This window comes from Varroa destructor, unplaced genomic scaffold (assembly GCF_002443255.2).
Source record: "Varroa destructor unplaced genomic scaffold, Vdes_3.0 BEIS01000002.1, whole genome shotgun sequence".
Lineage (NCBI taxonomy): Eukaryota > Metazoa > Arthropoda > Arachnida > Mesostigmata > Varroidae > Varroa > Varroa destructor.
In genome coordinates, this window is record NW_019211455.1 from 11,257,986 (window position 1) to 11,274,347 (window position 16,362).

General features: G+C 39.1%; 1 long non-coding RNA gene across 1 annotated transcript; it reads right to left on the reverse strand.

The window, feature by feature from the left end:
• Positions 1-1,842: 1,842 nt before the first annotated feature.
• LOC147757368 (uncharacterized) lies at positions 1,843-7,355 on the reverse strand. The gene is made up of 2 exons (XR_015320828.1): positions 4,700-7,355; positions 1,843-2,858 (listed from the first exon to the last, which is right to left on the reverse strand). It is a non-coding gene; the product is annotated as an uncharacterized LOC147757368 (long non-coding RNA).
• Positions 7,356-16,362: the final 9,007 nt, after the last annotated feature.

Here is a 16,362-nt window from a genome sequence, read left to right on the forward strand (position 1 = left end):
ATATATATCAAGTGATAAAAAGTCAAACCAAAAGGTTTCTATTGGGGCGCGGTACGAAATAACGCAGAGGGATAAGTTCCAATATGAAGCGCTAATTCGCAATTGAAATGAGTATAATAATGATGATGGGCGAAAGACACGATGCGACATGAATATTTATTTACACGTAGCCCGTGGGGACGCACCAACGTTAGCGAGAAAAGGAATAACTAAAAATGAAAAAAAACTCAACTGTATTTGTTGATAATAAAAAGGCATAAATAATCTAAGCTGTGTGAGAGAAAGAGTAAAACTATCGATTTTTCAATCATCAAGCCCAAGAGAGTGATACTTATACGACAAGGGTACCGGTATATCAAAACGATTTGTAGGTCTCTGACACAGCGAGCTCACTAGGCAGAAAAAGAGGTGTCTGATGCAATATGTGTGGAAGGATAAACATGATAAAATTGATTTCCTGGTCCAGATAAGTACTCGCCAGATCAGAATGGTTGGACTCGGCAGGAATTGTCGAAGCAGCCGTCCGGTGCGAGTCTCGCCTTAGAAAAGATTATTAGAGAACTTGGAGTTGCGAAAGAATGTGGTCGGTGTTTCTTGCCGTCAGGGGATAAAGGTAAATTGATATCGGCTAGATAACTCAGGGTTGAGGATATGTGGACGGGCCGAAAATGAGAAGAACTAGCCCAGTATATCAGGCAATATGCAGCCACTAATATCAATCATCTGACAGATATCAGTGAACGCTTTTCGATGGAGGAGCCGGCTAAATTTCAAGCTAGATAGAATTATTTCTCGACCTCTATGGCAACAAAAAGCTTCCAGAAGCCTAGGACGCAGAAGAGCCGACCGGTTTGAAGAGTTTAATAAAACATCATTGCACCATTACTACTAGTACAACATACAGTAGACGTATGGTTGCGATAAATACTTAAACACGTAATCAAGCCAACTAGAATATTTCAAGGTGCAATAATGAAGAAAGGAGTAAGCGTGCAGGCAATAACCGGAACAATCTGTGCCGTCGCGAGCAGTTTTGTCTTACCATTGACAACGAAACGGTCGACAACACCCCCTAGCTGACCATATAGCTTGTAGCCATAGAGAAGAAAGCTAGGTGAATGCGTTTACCAGGTATGTAATGACAGAAATTTCCGAATCAGGATCCGAGGGAACGAAAAATGACAGAGTTTAAATAACGGGCTGAGTCCGCGCAGAAGAAAGTCTTTATCCCTTGAGAAAGCGGTAGTTCAGTGCTCACACAGGGGCAAACTGGCGGAAGGGACTAACAGAGCGTTTAAGAAGAATTTTTATAGATGATGGGTAAACATGTGACACCCCCACCTGCCCCCCTCTTTCGTGTCTGCTGCGCATGACGGAATGATGACAAGAACACCAAGAAATGTTGGTTTTTGTTTATATGTAAATTATTTGTTTCTATATGTAACCAGGTAGCTGGTAGCGTTCGACTAGTTATATATATATATATATATAACTAGTCGAATCTCATATATCTAAATATATATGGGATATCTCTTTATTAAATAGAGCATGCGCAAACTGCGTACTACGCACGATTTATGTAATAATAATAATTTACCCATAGAAAGATCGAAAATACGGTACAACTTTAGTGGTGATAGCCAATCTTATCGTTATCCGTATAATAGTCTATAGTGTAGGGGTAGCAACAGCTAGCGCCGAAATCTTTCGTGCTTGACTTCGAATAATAAATACTTGAGAAAGGGATACTACGTAGAGTAAGCATTAAGTAACTACTATCTACCATGTCTCAAGTTTTGTCAACTAAGTATAATGGCTTATCTAATTATTTTAACGACAATGTATCAGTACATCGTTACTTTATAGTTATTCAATATTATTATTGATATATCACCAATACATGACAATCTAGGCACAAAACATTAACGACAAACTACTGGCCATAAAATTCAGTCCGCTTGTTGGTTCTGTCTCGTGAAAATCTACTATTTACCTAAAGTAAATCATGTCGAAAGAGCAACTACCTAATTGTAATTATTATATCGTTATTGACAAATGATGCTCAATTTTGTTTGCCGTACGCCGTCGCTGTGTGCCATCCATTCATTCAATCAGCTTATCGATCCAGCGTATCATTTTTTGTCCTGATCCTGATAAAATACGGCGCGAGCTATTCGGCTATTTTTTTGATAACGATATTTCTCATCGTGGCAGGATACTATTTAGAGGTATACCAACAGCAACAGCAAAACAACTAATCCCCAATTGTGGGTTTAATCAACCAACAGATGATAATTAACATAGCGACCAACAACAGCTCCATCTGTTTGTAAACACAGTAATTATATTTAGCTTTCTTTTTCTGGAATATTATATTGTATTAATATTTTTTTTTTTGTTGAGCCTGTTTTTTGCTAGATCATATTCATTATTAGTTAATAATAGTAATATTTCTACTCATATCCATGAAATTATCGTGATCGTATTAGTGCTATGTATTATTAGTTTTATTGTAGCTACGATCTTTGTTTTCCCTTTATAACGTCATTAATTTTCTAGTCTTTTTTTATGTAATATAACAACGATAGTTCTTTTGTTGCGTAAGCAATAATTAACGGCATCGAGAAATAGTTGATTGTGCAGTTTTTAGATACTCGTTTCCGTCACGTATAGTATATATATACTATGTATGTAGCGGGCTAGTTAATCGTAGGTAAACAATTGATTTAATGATAATGATAAAGGACGGGGACGTAGCTTTATAATATTGCGCTAATAATTACAATCAGTAATAGTTAGTTAGTTTTTTTTTATGATTAAATTAACATTACGTAATTTGGAAGGAAATTACGGATTCCCTGGAACAAAATATGCCATGTAATTTTGTTAGAAATTTTTGACATACTATATAATTGATATGTACACGAAAGTTGAACAATGTGGATGTAATAACAATCATACACAAACAGTACAGTGACGACACACAGGGACAACGGTGACATGATATCGCCAAGAAGCTCGGGCGTCATAGGATGCCGATACCGGCGGGTAATATACATGGTTCAGGTTTAAAGGCTACATCCGTAGCGGTCTTAAAGAAAAATAAGCGTTTTTGACGAGTACACTTTGCCCTTTCCAATATTCGCCTAAATTATATATGCACAAAACAGACACATGAGTTAGATCTTTGCTATATCCTCATATACTATGTAATGTGTTCCTCCGCCGTTCTTTGTTAACTTACGGATGCGTTCTTTCCCTCATATAAAAGTTATTAGCTATCATCAATTGAATAAGAGCAGTATGCATACTTTTTCTGGGGGTGTCTACTAGTGTGGTAGGCCTGATCGGTGGGTGTACTTGTAAGGAAAACGAACGCTTGATTTATCAGTCCAACCAGAAAAATATTTTAGAAAGTGAGTAGCTTTTTCGTGAAAGGGGGTGGCAGACCTTACGAAAACATATAAAAAAATCCAGTAGGTATGCCCAAATGGGTCGGAGTAGTAAAAATCGAAGCCAAATAGAGGTTCTGCCAGAGAAAACAACAGCATTTGACGCGAAATAATGACTTCTCTTGGGCGCTCTTTGTTTCTCCCTCTTCATCGAAGTAAAATAAGACAATGTTAGCTGTGGGTATATCATCGAGAAGACGATAGGCAGGAAGAGAAAATATTCTGTGGCCGAAAAAAAAAAAAAGATTTTTCGGCCGGTTGTTGGCCCTGTGATTTTTTTCTAGCATAACACACGTACACAAACCACATATATTTCTATAATCTAACGCAAAGCAAATTACAACCCCTAAAAAAAGAAAGTAGACGACAATTATCAATAACTGACGAAATATGAAATGCATAAATCCTAAATATGGCAACAAATGGTGTAAAGAAAGAAACCTGTTGTCGACAACACGAAACAATCGGGAGGTTGTAAAAGCTAAGGCAGATGCAAACACAAGAACGAATAGGTATCACAGAATTTTGTTTATAAATTCAGAGCGTAAGAGTGCCGTCACCCGCTAGGTAAAAGCGGAAGCAGCGGGAGCTGCAAGTCTAGTGGCGAGTACGTTTAATATCATTAATAAATGCTCTTATACAATAAATATTATTGGACAAGACCAATGACGATGCAGGCGCCCAAGGTAACATCCCAACAACGACAACGAGATAAAAGTGGCGTGATATTTATTTTAACCTTCACTAAAAGTCAATAGCAAATTATCCGCTTGTTATAAGTAACTGGGAGTTCTGGATGAAGGTACAACGTCAACTATGGGTAGACAAAATTCAGTTCGGGCAACAAACGAGGCTATTGCAGCAAACATGGACGTAAGGGCTTTTGCAACATTGTGGAGCAAAACGAAAATCAGATAAGCTCCAGAAAAATGTCCGTGGGGCTTAGAAACGAATCATCATAACTAATAGCATGTTCAGCGTCGGATCAGTCATGTACAGTGGAAACCTCGGTGGACTATAACATAAGAGAATTAAGGTATCTTCAACTCAGTTCTTCAATGCTAACAATTGCGTTTCTCTTCCAATTGAATTGTTAATTTACAATATAAAAGTTTTCGTTAAAACCCTTCAAGGCGTATGAAGCATTTTCATAACATATATGACTAGGCATAGTATCGGCTAGGTGTTCAGTTAATCAAAATGAAATTGTTCTAGAAAAGGCGGTGCACGTGCGTTCTTCTACGTACTTATTGGCCGAAAAAGCATATGCTGTAGTTACGAATACGGATGTCCATAGAGTGCGCCAACAGCGCGTTCATCGGCTAGCTAAACAAGTTCTGTTAAATGCAGAGTCTGAAAGAACATACAAACCGATACGGAACTAAAATAGATAGATCTCATCGGGTTATTTCGAAAATGCAGCAATTTCGAAAATGTTCGATTCGAAAATAATTGGCTTAATCACACTATCGAACTCATATAATGTTACGTTAGCGGGAACGTTTGAAACTACTGACGCGGCGCTGGATCGCGCTTCTGCATCTGTCTGCTCTTGTTGATTACAATGAATATTTTCCTAATTTCTAGAAGCAGTTGAGTCCGATAACCGCCTGTCTACCCCTAACTGATTCAGACATGATTAGATACAAAGGGCAATCACGATGTTCTATGGTTGATAATAGTAGGTATTCATTACGGAAAGAGTTTGTTTTATTAGAATCTATAGATACGCTACCGTTAGTAATAGGATAATAATTGATAAGGATGATGATACAAATAAAGCTAGTAATAATACTTTACTTACTCCAACGATAGTTAGATAATAATAAATAGGCATCATTATAGTTATGCAATTATGTATAATTACACGATTGAGCCAATGGATAGTAACCGAATAATAATATTCAGACGATATTGTTCACTAATATTGAATGCTATAATAGGTTAAGTGACACCGAATAAAGTTACTATAATAATAATAATATAGAATAATAGGAAAATAAGTAGCCTGACATTTAATGCACTAAACAGGGAAGTTGATTTGGTTGGGTAAATTGTAAAACGCAACGATTGTTAATATTTGGCTATACTTCAACAAGACGCGATGCGCTATAAATCGCCGTTCGATTTAGCTTTGCGGAAGGTGACCTGATGGAAATTTCCGGTCGACGCTGATGTCTTCCTAAACATCGATAAGTGGGAGGCTTGCGAGAACCGATCACACAGTATCGAAGATGAATGATTAATCAATGGGGTGACAGACTATGTATTTTCTTGTAACTTCGCTTGAAGTTGTTACACGAGCAGAGATACGATTGGTTGCTTGCTTGCTTAACTTAGTAGCGGATACAAGCAAAACAAGGGGGGCAAACAAGAGCTAGATAGAAATTGCAGCAGCGACAAACAATCGCTAATTCGCTAATTTTGTTTAGTAACGTCAAACTAAGCTCTGCGATTTACATTCTTGGCGTAGTAATTTTTTGCGCGACGCTATTCGCCGTGAGAAGCTGTAATGATAGGAATAGACCTGCTCCAATATCCGCTTGTCGATGGGCGTTAAACCAAACAAAGGTCTTCGACGCCTAGCGGCTCATCGAGCAGTTGAAGAAATGGGGTTTTCAGTCAGTCAGTCGAAAGCTAAAAGAGACGAATGATTACGGATTATATGGAGATGTTTAATAGCGTATGGAACACGGAAGGCTACGTGTGACAATTAAACGACGGCGAACATTATTGGTAATCGTATAGTGTTATTGATTGACTACTATCAATAATTAGGATCCACGAATTATGATAAATATAAGGTAGCATATAATTAATCTCTAGGGAAATCTCTAGGGAGCCTAGGGAAATCACTGTGTGACTATAATACTTACGTCACTGACCGGTTGATTATCTGCGCGGCAACAATTCGCCACACAAGCAGCAAGCAAGTGAAGATTTTTTACTAGAACGGGACTGACAGCTTGTTCCCTAATCATTTCTATTACAGTAAATACACGTTTAACAATAATAACATCGAAAACATTAGAGCGCCCTGTTCGCGTCATACAAACAAAGACGGCCGAAAAAAATCGGATGGCAGAAATGTTCGAAAAGACACAACAAATATTTCTCGGAATTTTCTATTAGTGGTTTTCGCGTTCGCAGGCGGTTCGGGAAAAGGTGGGAACAGACAGATACTAGACGTTACTGAAGAGTGTAAAAGCAGGTCAGCAAGGAAACCGATGGTATAATACAACTTAAAAGAGCGTGTTCTGACGACAAACGTAGCCTACCGTTGCCTTTGAATAGGACGCAGGTTGACCGAGCATAGTGATAGATCAGATACGAGGAGGAGATCACACAAGTTCTACTCGATCCCCTAAAACAAGTAAAAAATGGTCATGAGAATTACACGTATGATAATGATGAAAAAGTAACTTGTAATAATAACGTAACTGTAATATTGATGAATAATGAATAAAATTGTAAAGCAGTTATTTAAGCCACCAGTTGTTAGCTGTTGTCGTTTTTCCCTCCATTTTTCAGGTCTTAAGCCATAAGACTGTCTCCAATGCGCGTGAGAGCGCACTGTGTTTTCGCTGCTTAGATATGGCTCGGACACAGGCACCATTGGAAACTTCTAGATCTCAACAAACAATGACAATGAAACGATAACATTGCTAATGAAAAACAAAGGCAAATAACAACAGCGTCTTATCGACGCATCTTCGAGAAAAAATAAATACATACACAGGCTCATAAATAAAGAACAATAACAGCATCAGCAGCATCAATAGGGGCAAACGCAAGCGTGGCACACAGACAGTGAACAACCACACAGTATATTAGCCATATTTATGGCAATCGTTAATATAAAACGACCGTAAAGGGGAGATGCTGCGTGCGAAAACGTCAGTTTTCAACGGGAAAAGTGTCCAAAGAAACTCAGCTCCAATGTTAACAACAATGGAAAAAATAATTCATTGCAACTTACTCTTGATTTCATCTGTAAAATAGGACGCGTAACGTGGTCCAAATAACAGGACGTGAATTAAAACGCGCTCGTATGTTTGTATCTCTGGGTCATGCGTCATCACTGAACAATGATTGAAGATTTTTCCTTCAAGAACTAATCAGATCTATCTGCGGCAACCACATTCATACATGAGTATTATTCTGTGGTTCTTCATAATCCGTCACTCTTTTCAAAGCGAACTGGTGCGCGAACTCACCCGACAACCGACGTACCAGTCACGTGCGCATGTCGTTTGTGATGTATTGAGAGGGACATTTGTGTGAGAAGAAACACAATATGTGGCCATGTTGGCACCTCTTGTTGCCTAGCCCACACGTAAGTGCAACAATAACAAATTAACACTGACGACTACTCCGAACTTGACTCAAGATATGCTGATATACACGACAGGCTAGAGTTTCTTTATGGATAATATATATATATATATAAATGCATATAAATAGAGATGTACAGTGTAAAGCAATCAGCATGTCAGAGACTGCTCAGACGGAACGTACGGTATAGCACTTCGGCAGATCGTTCGCATGTCCAGTATACACGTATTGACCTATGGGCTGTGGCGCAGAGATTCAAACATGCGAACGTATGTATCTTCGTTCATGTATTTTAAATGAAGTGACCACAGAGATTCACAAAACTGTTGACCTCATTATGCCTAACTAGCCTTCGATAATAATGATAGCAGTCATACTAAATACGATCGAACATTTCTGAGAGTATAATCATGTTTAAAACGTAACATGTGATTTTGAGAGTAGCTGCAAGCTTTGGATGGTTATGGGGAAAACACGATAGAGAAGCGGTGAAATGTCTGGAAATGATGATAGTAATGGTCATAAAAAGAAAAACGGGAAACTGAGTGAGCATTTGTGATAAAATTAAGATAAAATGAAAGGTGAAGCCACCATAACTTCATTCTAAATATCTTCAATAAGATCAAGCAAAAACGGAAATGATATGAAATAGTGCCGATACTATAGCAACAGCCAAAATGAATTGTATACGTACGAGTAGATGCGATCGTAGGAACACGCAGTGAGACCCGACAGAAACGACACGCCTTGAAGGCAACACCACATAATCACAAAAGGGATAGACTGTCAATGATAAAATAAGACGATAACGAAAAATCCATTAGAAAAAATGAACGAATTTACACGAACTATACAAAATACAAATGCGAGAACTAGATAAAATAGGTCTTCAGATTAAAACAGCTAACTGTGATGGATGCGAGTACACGTACGAACGCATACAAACACAGTTTCGTCCACCCCTAACAGACACTCACCTCCTATGTTCGGCCTTTCCTATTCTAAAGGAGATTTAATCGACGAACACAAAATCGACATTTACGATCTTTGACTGCTACTATTTTTACCGTAACGAAACGGTTTATCTATTTCAAGTCCGTAAAGACATAGTAAATTCTTCGAGCCGTGACCAGGCCGCTAATAATAGCTACAAGAAAGATGATTAATTAAATAACAACGAAATAACACAAAAAAAAAAACTGAAAATAATAGTTTTGTAATACAGGGTTTCATACCGCGTACTCTCAGCCAAATCACCAAGACGATGATGCTGACAATGATGATAAGAAAAATAGTTATTATGGTAAAATAACACAAAATAATGGATGATCAATAACAATAATGATTAACGTTAGATAATTAAATAATAATGCTGATTATAATAATAACAATATCTAATCATATTGATAAGATTATTATAAAGAATCAGTTAGGTAAATCAATGAAAAATAATTACGCTAATACGACACGAGTAACTTGAAATAAATTATCAAGAAATAACGACGATTACATAAATATGATGATGATGATGATGATGATGATGATGACGATGACGATGATGATGATGATAACGATAACTGTGCGATTTTGAAGATAAGAATAACGATAAATAATAATAGGTATATAAATAAAAATCAATACTGAGGATATTTATGTTAATTAATAGGTACTTATTAAATTTGTAAGGAAATAATAAAGTTGCGTTTTCTGCATAAATTCACTCAGCACTGTTGTCATTTTCAGCTTTCTCATTGCGCTTTCTCCATGTAGAATAAGTAGATTCATTATATGTTCTGTACAGATTAAAAGCCATAAAATGAATCGACATTCGTTATTTTTATTTATTGTTTAATTATTTCTAAGTTTTACAAGAATATATTGGGTAAGAATACTGGTAATTGCGTCCTTTCTCATTCCTTTAACTTTTCTACCTACTACATTTCTAGGCACCAGGCTGCCCCCCAACTTTTAGGCAGCCGAACAAATATAGGAGCTTTTTATTGTCTTTCAATATCTAGCCTTGTATCGAGGAACACGCGATCACAGCGACAGGTTTCTATTCATGAGCGTTACAGATGATGAAAAAGATGACATTTCCACATCGGTACGAAGCTAAATAAAGTATAGGTAGCTTCGAAGGATACGTCTAGGCTCAATATTAAGCCGTATCTTTATCACCACTTTAAGACCACGACCTGTGTGATGGAGGGGTAGACCTTACCCACTGGGAAATGTCTGAGAAAAACAACATAGTCAGTAGCGATATGTGCCTTGTTTATTTGCATCGAGTATACTTAACAAAGAAAAAATTTGAGAATATAGCAAGATCACTCATTTTCCACAACAAAGGCCACGCTACGTACGGCAAAGGTCGGTGAGACCGTTTTGCAAGAGAATATATAGCGGAAGGATATTTTTCATCCAGCATAATCTGTGCCCGATAAACTATCGCTTTTTCCGATCCTTATCTAATTCATTTTGTAGCAATCAATGAAGAAGATGTCAAGAACGGACTGGGTAAAATCTTTCACGTAAGATCTGAAAATTTGTGGCGCGACAAGGTCTCTAAATGAATTGATTTAAAGGTGAAAAAAATGTCGCAAAAGTACCCTAGCGAAAGTCTGCGTTGTTAGGTGATGAGAAACCGTTTTCACTCACGCTTTGCTACCAAATATAGATATTATTCGATGTAAATAGCTAGCTAAATCATTGTTGTTATTATTATTGTTATTGCTATAGTTTGCAAAATTAATTTGGCATTTTTCCACTTCCCTTTTTTCGTCTAAAGAAGCTGCAGGGCGAGGCTCTGCCACAACCTGAAACAGCTTCCCTTCAATCTTTTACTTCAGATGCCCCAGCCCACACAGCATAAACATTCGCTAATCTATGCCTTGCCCATGAGTTTCTGCATTTCATGTTGGTCTATAGTCATATTTACTGAATTCAATGTTAACCTGTTGCATTTTAGAGCGTACGTATCTAACGTAGTCGGGTTTTATGAGAACGTCATCCGTTTTAGCTTTGCGAGCGATCGGATTCTAGTGTGTTTCGGGAACCTGTCTCTTAAAAGCGCTGCCTAAAGCGTCGTCGATTCCATCATGTGAGGCTTGCATCAAGTCAATGAGTTTGTTCCGCTGGAGATGATACCAAGTTCGCTTTCACCTTTCTGACTTCGGGGACGTTTTCTACTGAATCGTTATCAATTGAAGACAGGTAGGCAGCCGTTGCGCGATATCGTTTGATTCGTCAGACCCCTGAACGAATAAATATGCACCTGAAATTTGTCGAACTCATTTCGTTACTGATATTCCGTACACGATACCTCTATTATTTGGATGTACGATCAGCTTTTATTATCAACAACCATCTTTTATCCTAACCGTCATTGGGCATCTGCTACAGTTACCTGTCCTATACGCTATTCACAGCAACAGCAAAACATCTAGGCGGCCGGCCGGATCGTTGAATAAATGATTGTCCTTGTTCACACAAGCAAGGTCTCCACCTGCCTTTTCAAAGAAAACTTACGGGACGCTTTCTATCAGCAGACGCCCATCGCCAAATTCGTTGTAGCGTACTAAACCGTCATACATTAAGATCGAAAGTGACTAGCACATTTGCAAACGGGTGTAACTGTGAATCGCTTTACATTTTATTGCGGTTGCCCCGTATGTAATAAATGACACAATACCCCCATAGCTAGTCGGAACACTACACCTAATGCTGTTTACGTCGTTGACGTGTTTTGTCGGCATTGGCCGTGTATATATATATATATAGCTACAATGGTGTAGGGCACGCAGTTATTACGAAATGTGCGCATGAACACGACATAAAGGATGGCCAAATTGAAAGAATCTCGATGGCTGCTAAACCATTATATCTATCGCACGAATACCGTTCATGACACAACAGCCAATAAAGTAAACGCCCTTTTACTATTTCTTTCATCTGTATATGCATCTATCGGTTTCTTTTTTCTGTGTGTTCGCTTTAGTCTGCAATCTTTGCTAAATATCTGCCCGCCTATCGCAGGGCTTAATGCAAAGGGTACCGTAAAGAAGAAAGAATTTCCCTGTTGCTTCTCGTCGTTTTCTAGAAAGGCGAACAAACGGAAGCTGCAAATGGAAAAAAAGTATTCCTTAGATATAGGAAATCTACTCGTTTGATAGTGACGAAGCGGTTGATCCTCTAGGACTAAGATACAGATGGCTGGTCTGCTTACCTGCCTCGTTAATATCATGTCTTCTGTTGTTCTATGAGGGTCGTTTCTTACAATATGCCTTGGGAGGAAGAGGAGAAGGGGGAGTCGCCTTGCCTTTGGATTCTCTTGTAAGCATACAGCTTCCGTAATAATGCTAGCTGGCCAGATTTGCGAGCAAGCATTAAGTCTAAATCGTTGCTGTAATGATTGAAGGTACTCGTTTCGATACATCGATGCTGCCTGCGATAGGCGTAACAACTCTTAGAGCAGAGAGAGATTTAGGATTTCGCAGGTAACTCGTGTAGATTGAAATTCGTGTGTCGGACAAGAATGCCCTCAGGGCAATTATGAACACTCTGCGAAATTTTGTGAATAAGTTTTCTAGAAAATCCTAAACAGATACCTATCTATTCTATGATATACTTACCAAATAGAAAAGTCAGGGCGACTACTTTAAATCTATGAAGCAAGCTATTCGTATATTTTTCGGTTGGTTAGTGTCAGTACGGGTACGCAGCTGTGAAGGAGAATGTTGACTAACCAAATTGATCGAGGAAAGCCTGCTGGAAAAGCCAAGTGCACTTATCCAGTCGTCGTCTGCTGCATAAATCGCTGAAGCCTTGCATTCGACATTGCTCACCGAGAACAAAGCGAAAAACATTTTTACAAAAAGTATTATTTTCCGGATGTGTTTTTGCTTGAGGACGACGCCGCGGAAGCGTTGATCATAAGGCGCCTATGACCATAAGTAGATGACAACCTATCATAATTTGGGTCAATCAACCTTAATTAACCTTAAATAACCGAAATGTTTCCAGCTCGTCTGCTACGCACACTACAATATACGTGATGAACATTGTCGCGTGTCCAAGAACAACTCTTTTAGGCTACATAAATCCTGACTATGCCAATCTTAAGGCAACGCAAGTAGTATTTGTGTGCCTGTTTGCATTCATAACAATCAGTTACTATGCTCGTCCATTATTATACAGTCATACTTTACTTCCAGGTATATATGTTGTTCATTACGTTACACATGTATGGAATACGTTGGGGTGATGAAGACGAATATATAAGGGGATAAATACCACCTAGCAGTTTTCATTCCAGACCACACTATTCGATAGTCACACATCTATGTTCGAATGTACGTTACGTTGGATTGAGTGTCGACACACAAACTGGACTTAAAAATAACGAGTCCTAGAAGAGCGATCATACCGCAATGATCCTATTTAGGGCCGCAAAATGCCTAGACTAGGATTATGTTGTGAACCTAAACGGACATTCCCACTCCGTTTATCATTTACTTACAAGGATAACGAGTTTCTGAGGAAACAGTCTAGAATAATAGTGACTCAATATTCACGTGCTTTCTTGTATTGAATAGTAAAATTTCATGTAACATATGCGTTTGCCACCCCCAGGCCCACATGGTCATGTTTGACCAACTGGTTTCTTCTCATTTCGACGGTAGTTTGAAATGAAGCCGGACCAAGGCATCGACAAATGCAGTACTCGAGCAGATAACTCAACACAGATAGCGGTGGCTGAAGAGATCATGCCCCTTTGGCTTTTCTAGCTTAGCTTTCAACTTTGTTCGCTGTCGATCAGACGATACGAGGCATTAATTTGGTCTCGTAGTGTAACCGTTCGTAGTAACCGTTCGTCGTATGACATAATAGATATATGTAGCTTTAAATTCGGAGCAGTGAGTTCTAGAAGTAACAGATCTGAAATCATATGGCGTCTGAACCGCGTGTCCAATCCACCTGCCAGCCTGGATGCTTGTTCAAGTGCCTATCCATCATATAGATACCAGGAGCGAGCGATTGGCGCGTCCCTATATCTTACCACAATAGTAGCTGTATGGCGTGCGATCATATAGTGCGCCATGGCGCGTTAAGAGGGCTGGAAGGGGCTAGCGATCGTTTGATCATGCCACGGTAGCGACATAACGTCGTAGTACATGACAACTGTGTTGCAGTTGTAACAGTGAAGATTGAGCGATGTATAAAAAATGGAACGGGCTACAGTTTGGGCCGACAAGGCTTAAGCGTCAAAAACGATGATCTTTGGCAAATAACGCTTTGCGATTGATCGTGGACGTGTGATTTAGTCACTGATGATGAAGACGACGAAATGGGCGTAAGGTAAAAAGACACCGTTGCAGAAGCTGCAACGGGGGTGCCAGAAAAAGTAACGGTCACGCTAATGGTCACAGAATAACTAACCGGCTGTGAAGCCAATGTCGATCATACATACACGATTTTTTGTTCTGTTTTAATTTTTGCCATAATATGGTTTCTGTAAAATATAACAACAGAGAAAGGATCCGAGCAAAATTCCATCAAGTGTATTTGATGTACTTCGTAATATTCCTGCTATCAAATACGGGATACGTAGATTATCGAATCGTTTACGTGTTTACAGTTTATTGAAGAAAAATTAATCACAAGGTAAATATATGGATCAGTGATTTACGATGGATAGAGAAGTTGCAAAAATTAATTTATTAATAAAGGACAGCCGTACCTGCAGTTTTAAGCGGTTTGTCGACTGCAAAAAAATTCAAACGTTTCCTATTATCGAGACGTCATTTGTTCGTTGGCGCACGCTGATCGTTCAAAGCTGAGCTCGGCAATCTGCGTGTCATCGCCGATAGACTTCAATCGACTAATTATCTCATTTCTCCATGGTGTATTTCATTTCTTCTAATGCATCATTAACGCAGCTATATCGACTCAGAACTTCAGATTCGCTGTTACGTTGATGCTTCCTAGAACGCTCCTATCGTGCTCAGCTTAAAACCCAATCCGGAACCTTAAGTGCGTAAAACTCACGTAATAATAAAATTATCATTCCTATACAATGTTATCAGCTTCCCATCATTAGTATGATGTAGTCATTTGATTGTTCGCGCCAGCGATTCATCGCAGGACGCGTCAATAACATATAATTAATAATTAGAATGGCTTAAATTTTTATTCTTATTGATAATTATTATTGCTCATTGGAAAATACAGAACTACATTTGTATATCATTATATAGTACATTGTTGCTACACTCTATCTCCATTCCAATTGACGTGGATACCCAGTCCATTTTATCACCAGCTATTGACAACTAACAGCCCTATGGCAATGAGATAACACCGTTTTTTTTTTTTTTTTTCTTTTTTACCAAAAATCTATCGGCCACTTCACATTGTCTAGCATAACAACTCACTACGTTACTGTTTGGCGATTGTTGCGTGGTCTTTTTTGATCTATTCCTGTTAAGTTCAATTTAAAAAGGTACAACATCAGTGATATGCTCCACGTTCAAGATCTTGTTATAGTAGCGGAGATGTAATCCTGGAAGAGCGGTGGGCAGTTTGTTACGCACATGAAAACAATTGCATGTGAGGTAGCAGGTGATTCCGGATGGTCGACGATGGTATCCAATTGTCACGATATGTGCGGTGTCGACGACGATTATAGAGTAAAATCATAATGTTCTTCTAGATCTATATATACGGTAGATAATACAAGTAGTTACAAATCGGGCCGGGTACGGCCCAAAATTATGAAACATGTTGAACGAATTTAGGACGAGGATTAGGAACGAGGACATGGTTATTGGGGTGAGTAAATGTTGCTTCTGTAAAGCCGAAATGCGCGAGCGCGTGCGGCATCTGAGCGCGCATCTGGTGCAGTCTCGGTAGTGGGGGCAGAGCAAGCGGAGGTGTCAGTGAAGCGTTCCGACTGTCATGCAACGTCACTGGCGCTGAGGAAGTAGCTGAGGCCGTCACAGGGTCGTGGGCGGCATGTACTATCCGATGTGCGAGTCTCGGAGATGATACCACAGGGGCAGCAGGCAAAACTAGTTGCGGTGGAACGGGAACATTATGTGAAATAGCTTTGCTGCCTTGAAAAAGCAAATGAAACACAGGCACCCCCGCATCACTCCGATGATTGATCGTGTTCAATTCTGTAAAAGGATGCACCGGTAGAAGTTGAACAAGTAACGATTGTCGTCTACGCGATGGAGAGGGTGTGACAATAGGAAACATTGACGCCGATGCTGCCGGTGAAAGGGGGCCAAGTCCATCGAAGAATACGCCTGAAGCCAGGCCCTGACCCGCAAAATGTAACACTAGTGTTAGCGTGCACCATGCATTATTTTTTAAAGCCATTATGTACCACCATCATACGAATAACACCTTCAATTGGCAAACTGTACAACTGGGCCTTTTCCTGCTGTAGGTATCCCGGCTTAATAGAACAGCCGTACCGTGACATGTAACGAATCGAATGCCACCAAAACGTTCTCAATATCTCCAGTGTACCACTCAACCCCGTTACTTTACTAACAATAAATGCTTCAGC